The sequence below is a fragment of the Gossypium hirsutum genome, chromosome A04, assembly GCF_007990345.1.
Source record: "Gossypium hirsutum isolate 1008001.06 chromosome A04, Gossypium_hirsutum_v2.1, whole genome shotgun sequence".
NCBI lineage: Eukaryota > Viridiplantae > Streptophyta > Magnoliopsida > Malvales > Malvaceae > Gossypium > Gossypium hirsutum.
Genome location: NC_053427.1, coordinates 28,026,330 through 28,037,337, shown reverse-complemented (window position 1 = coordinate 28,037,337; position 11,008 = coordinate 28,026,330).

Here is an 11,008-nt window from a genome sequence, read left to right as displayed (position 1 = left end):
TCGTAGTGAATATGTGATTTTGTTGTAAACATGGATAAAACTTGTTTTAGTTGCTCATAAGCTATTGATTAAACCCATACTTGAATTCTAAATCGTGATATTGTAAGCTTATGAGTATTCGAATATGAAATGATAATATGGCGTAAAATTGAATTATTCATTGGAAAGTGTATATATGTGATAAGGCCTAATGGCCGATGTGATGAATGTGAAAGTGTATATATATGTGATAAGGCCTAATGGCCGATGTGATGAATGTGAAAGTGTATATATGTGATAAGGCCTAATAGCCGATGTGATGAATGTGAAAGTGTATATATGTGATAAGGCCTAATGGCCGATGTGATGAATGTGAAAGTGTATATATATGTAATATGGCCTAATGGCCGATGTGATGAATGTGAAAGTGTATATATGTGATAAGGCCTAATAGCCGATGTGATGAATGTGAAAGTGTATATATGTGATAAGGCCTAATAGCCGACGTGATGAATGTGAAAGTGTATATATATGTGATAAGGCCTAATGGCCGATGTGATGAATGTGAAAGTGTATATATTTGATAAGGCCTAATAGCCGATGTGATGAATGTGAAAGTGTATATATGTGATAAGGCCTAATGGCCGATGTGATGAATGTGAAAGTGTATATATGTGATAAGGTCTAATAGCCGATGTGATGAATGTGAAAGTGTATATATGTGATAAGGCCTAATGGCCGATGTGATGAATGTGAAAGTGTATATATATGTGATAAGGCCTAATGGCCGATGTGATGAATGTGAAAGTGTATATATGTGATAAGGCCTAATGGCCGACGTGATGAATGTGAAAGTGTATATATGTGACAGGGCCGAGTGGCCAACGTGATGGATGTGAAAGTGTATAAATGTGATAAGTCCCGAAGGGCATTTGTGTCAGTACTATATCCGGGTTAAAACCCCGCAGGCTTTATGCGAGAATATTATCACTGATTAATGTCCGTAAGCTTCGTGCTCGTACTATATCCGAGCTCTAAAGACCCGATGACTACGTGTGGAGATTATGTCCGGGTAAGACCCGATGACTATGTGTGGAGATTTTGTCCGGGTAAGACCCGATAACTTCGTGTGGAGATTTCGTCTGAGCTAAAGGTCTCACCGATAATCCGAGTAGAGGTTAAAGCTATAAGACTTCGTAATAAGAATTGCTTATAAATATATTCAATGCGAAAGGTTAAACAGGTATGTACTCCAAGTTTATATGTGAGCTTGATTTGAACTAAATCATAAGGTAGTTATGTGATGCATACGAGAGCAATCTATGAGACTATTCCTATGATTATGTGACATCGGATCAGTGTGAGAGGTTATGTGAAATCATACAATAGATCGATGTCACATGAGCTCACTTTTATGTGAAGGTTTATCTGCCTATTGTATATGATGAGATGTGCATATTCGGTAAAGGGATGGTATGCCTGAAGGAAGAGGGAAATAAAAAAAATACGAACAACTATGTTATGATTTGATTGTTATCTGTTGACACTGCTTAAAACTTACTAAGCATTATAATGCTTACTCCGTTTATTTTGTTTTCTCTGTTTTATAGATCTCATTGTGAAGCTACAGGCTCGGGGATCGTCAGCAACTAGTCACACTATCACTATCCACTGTTTGGTACTACTATGTTTTGGATTATCTTATGGCATGTATAAAATAGACTAGTGGCGGAAGAATATTTTGGTTAATGTATATAAGCCATGCGAAAATGGCATCTTTTGAATGTTTACTTAGAGAAGTTTAAATTTTATCCCTGGCTGTGCTTAGTACTTATCTAAATGAATGACCTTTATTTCAAGAAAAAGTTCAAAATTTTACGGTTCTGACATGAGTTACAAGCCCGGTAATGCCCCTTACCTATTCCGGCGACGGTCACGGGATAGGGGTGTTACATTCCACCAATTATAAGCTGAATCCCTGAACAAAGATATAGCGCATTTCAAACATTCTTCAGGTGTACAAGATAATTCGTCAAATACCCGGATTGAATTTTCAAGCCGGAACTCTGCTCTCTCGGCATCATCATCAATATTTGCTTTAAATTCTTCGGCCCCTTGCTTGCGAATTCTATCAACTGGAGTTCTGTGAAATTTCATCAGATCCATACCTTGAGGCATCGGGGGTACAGGTTGAGGAATTGGGGAGGTGGGGGAGGTTGTACATTTGGGTTCGTACGAACGAACTCAGTGTACCATGCACTCATCAATTGGAGAAAGGCTTCCCGACCCCTTTCTCCTCCTCCTTGACCAACAGTAGGAGGTGGATTTTCAGTCGGCACTGCTCCTTCAGCCGGAGCTGGCGCATTACTCTCTACTTCATCTGCCACAGCTGGATCGGGATCTATTTACTATAAAAAAATCATTTAAAAAGGTCAGAAGTCGTCACACTATCACAATTTATACATATGGCATGTATAGCAAAATCCGTACATACAACACGTAGTCTGAGAATCGACTAAACCTGCTCTGATACCACTAAATGTAACGCCCCCACGCCCGAGACCGTCACCGGAGTCGAGTATGAGGTGTTACTAAGCTTAATTTAACATTTTTAGAACTTTGGATTATTTGTTTCTACATTCACAGCTTTTAAGCTACTTGCATCACAGTCACAAGAAAAATCATATCTCAAGTTACAAAACTTCAAATCAAGAACCGTAAATTTTCCCTGAATCTAGACTCATATACCTATCTACTAATTTTTTTATAAAATTTTTGGTTGGGCCAATTAATACATTTTATTAGTTAAAGTTACCCCTGTTTCAGGACTTGACTGGTCTGACCTCTATTTACTATGAACCATATTTATCTCTGTAAAAAATTCATATGACTATGAGGTTTGTTTCTCATAAAACTATACTCAATAGGGATTTTGAATATATAAAATACACCACCTAATTATATCTTTACAATTTATGGTGAATTTCTAAATTAGGAATTGGGGATTCAGAAACTGCTATGACCCTATTTCATTAAAATTCAAATATCTTCTAACATATAATTCCTTTACCTGTTTCCTTTGTTTCATGTGAAACTAGACATAATAAGATTCAATTTGATATGTATTCCATCACAAAATTCAATTTCTATGATTTTTAGTAAATTTTCGAACTCGCATCAGTGTTGCTGCAGTATTCTGTTTATGGCAAATTTCATCCCTCTTATGAGTTTTTATGCACTAAGTATCTTAATAATTTTCCTTAACAACAAACATAATCTAAACTTACCATTTTCATAATTTATCATTATCAAATATTTTCTCAACCATTCTGTCACCATATCATAAGATCATTTACACAAAATAAGTATATTGCTATACATGCCATACTTAAATTTACAAGCCATTTACCAAAAATCTTCCTGATAGTGTGACTGAGCCTTCGACCTATCCCGACTCCTGAACTGGCTTGTCCAAAACTACAATGAGTAAGAAGGAGGGAGTAAGCATAAATGCTTAGTAAGTTCATATGTAAATAATAAATAACATAACAAACAATCAAACTAATCAACATTAGCATATATCATCAACACACTTATCACATTTTTAATCATTTTTCATCATCTTATTACCTTATCGTGGTTGTAATCAACACTCAACCCGAGGGTTAAATACATACCTATCCAAAATATCCATTTCTCATCACTTACCAATACGTCTCTTTTCATCTCGAGTATTCCTCCATTTGAGTAAAACTTTACCCGTTGAACACATCGGAATATAATTCGGATACATGGATAATTTGCATATAAGTGCCACATATTCAATCAAGCAATCATGTAACCCGCCCATAAGCGAACTCGGACTCAACTCAATGAGCTCAGGCGTTCGCATCCATAAGTGAACTTGGACTCAACTCAACGAGTTCGGATGCCTAGTTACATCTCACGAACTCGGACTCAACTCAAAGAGTTCGGACATTCGCATCCATAAGTGAACTCGGACTCAACTCAACGAGTTCGGATGCTCAACCATCCTAGTGACATGTCACTTGTATCCTAATCTATTCCTAAGGTTCAAACGGGATTTTTCTCGAACACTTATCCTTGTCGTCTTCCGTAGAATGCCGAAATCAATACTCGGTAACAATTATATTTAACAAGTAGCTCACATAATTTACATATTATTTGAAATTAACCACAAAGCATACATTTCATAATGAAATTCAGCATAACACATAATTAATATCAATAACTTAAAAATAACAATTATGCTACATTATTTACACATGAACTTACCTTGGTACCAAAATACAAAGATTTTGCAATTTAGTCCACAATCTTTTATTTTCCTCGATTGAGGTCGATTCCACGTCTTTCTTGATCGAAAACAACACATTTAGCTCATTTAATACTCACATTATCAAATTAATCCTTAACTCAAATTTTGGAAAAATTACAATTTTGCCCCTAAACTTTTGCATATTTACATTTTTGCCCCTAGGCTCGGGATTAAACTTTATTCCTTATTCTTATGTTTTATAACATGCTGATCACTTTTCTCTTCTATGGCAACATCAAATTCTCACTCTAACATGTACTTGTGACTATTAGGTATTTTTACCGATTAAGCCCTTTTACTCGTTTTTGCTTAAAATCGAGTAGTACAAGTTGTCTAACATAATTTAAAACCCCATATTCTATCATAAAACATCAAAATACACAAATTTCACCTATGGGTATTTTTCCAAATATAAACCCTAGGTTGAATTATTGCTAACATAAGCTTAATCGAGCTACCGGGATTCCAAAAACGTAAAGAACATTAAAAACGGGGCTTGGAATCACTTACTATGGAGCTTGGAAGCTTGAAACGAACCCTAGCTATGGAGAACCCTTGAAATTTCGGCCTTATGAAGAAGATTGACAAAAATTGGCTTTTAATTTTGTTTTTAATTCATTTTAATAACTAAATGACCAAAATGCCCTTACTACTAAACTTTCCAAAAATTCCTTCCATGTCCTAATTTTGTCCATGAACTCAAAATTGGTCAAATTGCTATTTAAGACCTCCTCATTAATATTCCAAAACAATTTCATACTAAAAACTCCTAGAATGCAAGTTTTGTAACTTATTCGATTTAGTCCCTACTTTCAATTTAAGCACTTTAGGCATAGAATTTCATCACGAAATTTTCACACAATCATGCAATCATATCATAATCATCAAAATAATTATAAAATAATTATTTCTATCTCGGATTTGTGGTCACGAAACCACTATTCCAATTAGGACCTAATTCGGGATATTATAAGTGGCCACTCCGAATCCATCGCAGCTCTAAGCCCACTATGGCTGGGGAGTACCTACATGGATGAAAATAGGGGATGAGTTTGGGGAAACTCAATGTGTAAAATTAACCAAAGCATAGCCCATATCAGCTCAAACCACAGAAACAGAATAAATTGGCCTTAGCCCAGAACAGAATACAGAATTAAGCCCATAGGCCCATAACAGATCAGATCAGATATTTCAAGTATATGCAAAACCCAACACATAACCAACCACATACACCCCCTTACCAACCTTTCACCATGTGGGGAGACTACTCAACCCACCCAACCGCTACACGCCATAGAATTATGCAGCATAGCTGCCAGAACAGATAATGTGACAGAGTCACCAGATACAGATAATCGTGGCAGAGCCACCAGAACAGAAATATGTGGCAGAGCGACCAGATCAGATAATTGTGGCATAACCACCAGGACGCTTCCTCCAAAATATTACCAATGTCCCTATGCAACAAATATTCATTCATGGCATACATCATACAGATTTAAATCAACATGCTTTTCAGACAAAATTAACCCTAGGGGCATATTGGTCATTTACACCTAGGGGTATCATGGTAATTTTCCATACATAAGGGTATTGTAGTGATTTAGCTACTTCTAGGGTTTTCATGCATATCCTATCCATTTACGTACTATCAGAATACTTACCGTGCATACTTACCAAATTGAGCCCGTTGGCCTATGAACCCGATTTTTGGCCCATTAAGCCCACATTATCAAAATGTACGAAATCGCACGTACTATAGTTTATTACCTTCAGAATACCAAACATGCAAACCCAACTATCTTACGAGCATTCGCACACTCGCAAATTCCCAAAATACCAACTTTCCGGAATTTCGGCTTTTCAGCTTTTGCCGATCTAGTATATGAGAGGGTGTCAGTTACACACCTGTTTTGCGACGATTCATTGTCGAGATCCATGCACGAACTGCCTACAATTAAATCACTAACATATTACTCTAGATATCGAATTAATACTGAGTAAATAGCCCCTTACCATATTCGGCCAAACATGCTTAGAACCTTTTTGCTCTTACCTTGTTGCCGAACTATGTCTTAAATCCAAAGATCTGATCATTCCACTTGTCCAAGCCCTTGATCAGCAGCCTCTAAATCACACCATTTACCAAAGCAGAATAGGTATTACAACCCCTTAGGGCTACAAGTCCAAATCGACAGCCTCCCTAACATTTAGGGATTTCTGCCTTTCCTAAAATACGAAAGAAAGACTATGTTTTGAAACTACTTACCACCGATTCCTTCGAACAATGTTTCCAATTGATGCCTACTTAAATCCAATGCTGCTCTACCCTCAAACGATCAACAAAGTCAAGCCTTCAGTGTTTTCAATATTCGGCTAAGTCCCTATGAAAGTGGGGTTTTCGGCTTTTTTGTAACTGTGTAGAAAAAGATGAATTAATAGGGTTTTACTGTTGTCTTGTCGACAAAAACTTGAGGTTTAAAGGAGAAAAGAATCGGCCCAAGATGATAAGCAAAATAAGAGAATTTTGCTAGGAAAAATCGGCACAGAAGAAAGTGTAGCTTTCGAGATTTCGGCTTTTTATGGCCAAAGGCTATGAAGGTTTTGAAACGTCTGAAGGGAAGGATGGAGATGAACAAGAGGTTAGAAGGGTTCAGCTATGAAGGAGAAAGGAGAATAAGAAAAAGGTTGATGAAGAGAGGGGAGAAAAATGAAGAGGGAAATGGTTAGCAAACGACCCAACTTCCCCTTAATGCCGAATTTATACTGACCTTAACCCTAGCCGAATTTTGCCTCCATAAAGCTCCCTTTGGCCGACCAACTCTTGCTCCTCAAGAGTCCATTATTCGGCCAACACAGCTTTCCCTAATCAGCTCCTAAATTCTCTCCCTTATCCCCTCCTTACTCAATCTCCTGAGCAACTCCAACTCTTCCTAACAGTCTTTCACTTCAGTTCCACTACTTACCTTTTCCATTCATAAAAATTAATCCCTTATTTGCTGTCATTGTGACTTGAACCTGTGTCCTCCCAATCATCCACACACCACTTATAGTATTCCCAGTGGCGTCATTTAGCCACTTTACCACATGCTTCCTTGTGATTTATTTTACGCAATTAATACCTAAAAGCCCAATTAACCAGAACCCCTTTTTCTTATGGAATTAAAATTAATTAAAACTACCGGGTTTTTCCTTAAGCTTGGGCCTTCTAGAGGCCCACTAACGTACTTAATCCTACGACAAACAAACAGGACACAGAATTTTTAAATTTTTCCAACATTTTTAAAATTTTCGAAAATTGGGGCGTTACAACTCTACCCTCCTTAAAGAAATTTTGTCCTCGAAATTTACCTGGTCTGAACAGATGAGGGTATTGTTGCTGCATCACCTCCTCTGGCTCCCAAGTAGCTTCCTCTCTACCATGATTACGCCAAAGCACCTTTACTAATGGGACAGATTTCCTTCTCAGAATCTTAACATCTCGATCCAAAATTTGAACAGGATCCTCCTCAAAAGTCAAATCAGTTTGCACCTCAATTTCTGCAACCGGCACGATATGAGTAGGGTCAGAACGATAACACCTTAACATGGAGACGTGGAAAACATCGTGAATCCTGTCCAACTCTGGAGGTAATTCCAACTGATAAGCTACTGGGCCTACTCGCTTCAAAACCCGATAAGGCCCAATGAACCGCGGACTCAACTTGCCTTTCTTACCAAACCTCAATATCTTCTTCCAAGGAGAAACCTTTAAAAAGACCATATCCCCTACTGAGTATGTGACAGCCCTAAAATGATCCTAGTAGGAAAGAGATTTCGGGACCGCTAAACCGAGTCACCAAATTGTTTGAATATGATATTTATTGTCTAAAATAAATGTGTGAAAATTTTAAGCTTCTATTTAGTAAGTTGCATGTGAATTTAGTCAATAGGACTTATGTGTGACATTTTTGAAATGTGATAGATCAAAACATAAGGACCTATTAGTGCATGTTGAAAAAGGGGGGACTTGCATGTCAATTTTCCCCCCCATCTAGTAGTGGCCGGCCATGACATTAGGATGGACAAAGGGTGATGGGCAAAACATGTCATAGACATGTTGTGTTGGTGCATCATGGGAGGAAACAATAGAATAATGAGCATGGTAATTAAATAATGAAAGGGAGGAGTGATGAAAAAAAAATGGTCTCATCCATGCCCCCCTTTGCCGTGAATGGAAGAAAGAAAACAAAGAAAAAAATGTGTGTTCATCCTTGAACATCCTTGACCGAAATTCAAAAGGAAAGAAAGGAGGAAATGTTGAAGAGGTTCGGCCATGCATGTAACTAGGCTAAGGTATGTTTGAGGTTGCTCCATGAGATTCATGTATATTTTAGTAGTTAGCTTGAGTTCTAACTAGCCCATGGTTCAAATCTTTACTATGTCATGGAGATGATATTCGGCTAAGGTGGATTTGTGTTGATATCATTTGCATGCTAAAAGTGAAGCTTTGTAATGGTGCATGTGATGGTGGATTGATGATTATTGAATCTTCTTTTTAGCATTTTTGAGTGAGACATTAAGTTCTTTGTTTAACCATGACCAAAAATTGAAATGGTATGGTGTTGTGATGCATTCGGCCATGGTAGGAAGTAGAAGGGAAAAATATGGTTGTTGTTAGATGAAGTAGAGTCTAACGAATGAGCACATATGTGCATTAGTTGCTAGATGGAGAAGAATCGGCTAGCAAGTTGTGTGCTAAGGCCGAATATAATTTTTGTATATTAATGAGTAATGCATGTGTTAAATTGATGGAAAGGGAGAGGATGCTTTACTAGTGTATATATGTGTGTATTAGCCAAGTTTTGAACTTGAAACAAAATGGTGTTTAGTCAATACAACTGACCATACTTGTAGAATGTATTAAGTGTTGCAATCGGCCCCAACATAGACATGTATGTTCGGCCACATGAATAAGTACATAAGTTATGTGTATGTTCGGCCATAGGTAGCCTATTGATGGCTTTAGCTTGACTTAGAAAATTCGGCTAAGGGGAAATATTAGCTAGTATGTTGAATTCGATTCGTGATTTCGTACATATGTGACTCTAATGTCTAATGTATATATGGGCTAAGTACCTTGAGCTTCTCTTTTGATGTTCGAATGAATTGTATTAAATTGCTTGATGTGATTAAAAATGCGTATGACCATTGTGTATTTGAGCTAAAAGGTGGCCATATGACCTATCAAACTCCTTGTCATATTCGGCCATAAGCTAGCAAAATGAAACTTTAATGAGTTAAATTTGTTTGAATTAGCTCAAGAGCTTAGAGGACCACAGTTGGATAAGGGAAAGGAAAAAGTGATCGAATAGCTGTCGAAATCGCTCGACCGCATCCGAGGTAAGTTCTTGAGTAATAGAGCTTAAATTATGATTTGATTAGATCATGTTTTAAGCCAATCAAAATCATGCTCTTTGTGTGTGGCTATTGAGCCGAAATTGCAAGAGTGATAAGTGTCTTGTGTTTGAGTTTTGCTAATGAAAATGAAATACGAATGTGTCATGATTTATTGTTAAATGTGCATGGTTATTCGAATGATGTCCGGGCTAAGTCCCGAAGGCTTTGTGCTAAGTGACCATATCCGGACTAAGATCCGAAGGCATTTGTGCGAGTTACTAATTCCGGGCTAAGCCCGAAGGTATTGGTGCGAGTTACTAAATCCGGGTTAAGTCCCGAAGGCATTTGTGTGAGTTACTATAACCGGGCTATGTCCCGAAGGCATTTGAACGAGTAGCTATATCCGGTTAAATTCTGAAGGTACATGATTCGGGAATGAACGATCTTGTTGTAAAAATTGCAGTTAATACGCTTGTAACATCCCAGCATTGAGGTATGTTTCGTATGTGCTTTGAATTAGTTGAGCCCTTACAAATAAGTATTCGCTCAGTTGATAAATGAGCTACCGACCTTTGGCTAAGTTGATCTTTTGTGTATGAACATAAGGGTTGGTAATGTGAAGTAAGTATGATATTGAAAATTTGTGCATATGAAATTATCCGTTTAGCTACATGAATGCTATACTTTGGTTGTGTCTAAACTCTTTGCTCAAAACTTACTAAGCATTTAATGCTTACTCCGTTTCTTTGATTCTCTGTTTTATAGATTTTGGTTCTTCAGCTATCGGACTCGGGATTTTGAAGTCGAAGTCACCCACACTATCAAAGCCCTTTTGGTACACTTTTGGTTGAACTCTGAAAATGGCATGTATGGGACTACCCTTTTGTTGTTGGTCATGTACCCTTCGATTTTGTGTAAATTTGGATAGCCATGCGAAAATGGCTTAAATATACTTTGATCATAGCATTATAATCGTTTTGCATGTTGTCCATCGAGAGGTATGGAAATGTTGGTAACAGTTAGCCATGGAAGGGTTATTCTTGATCACCTTTGGAATATGTATGACAAACTCTAGTTGATCCATGGAGGATCATGAAATAGGTAAAGTTTGCCTTAAAAACAGATGTTGGCAGCAGCAGTGATGTGGATGTGAAAATCACTAAAATAGTAGGAATGGAATTAAATAGTGAATAATTATGTAAACGAACCTTGATGAATCTATTTCATAGGAAAGTAACGAAACGATCATATGGACAGTTTGTTAAGATATTCAGGTTTCGTAGACAGGCCAAAGTTCTGATGTTCCGACTT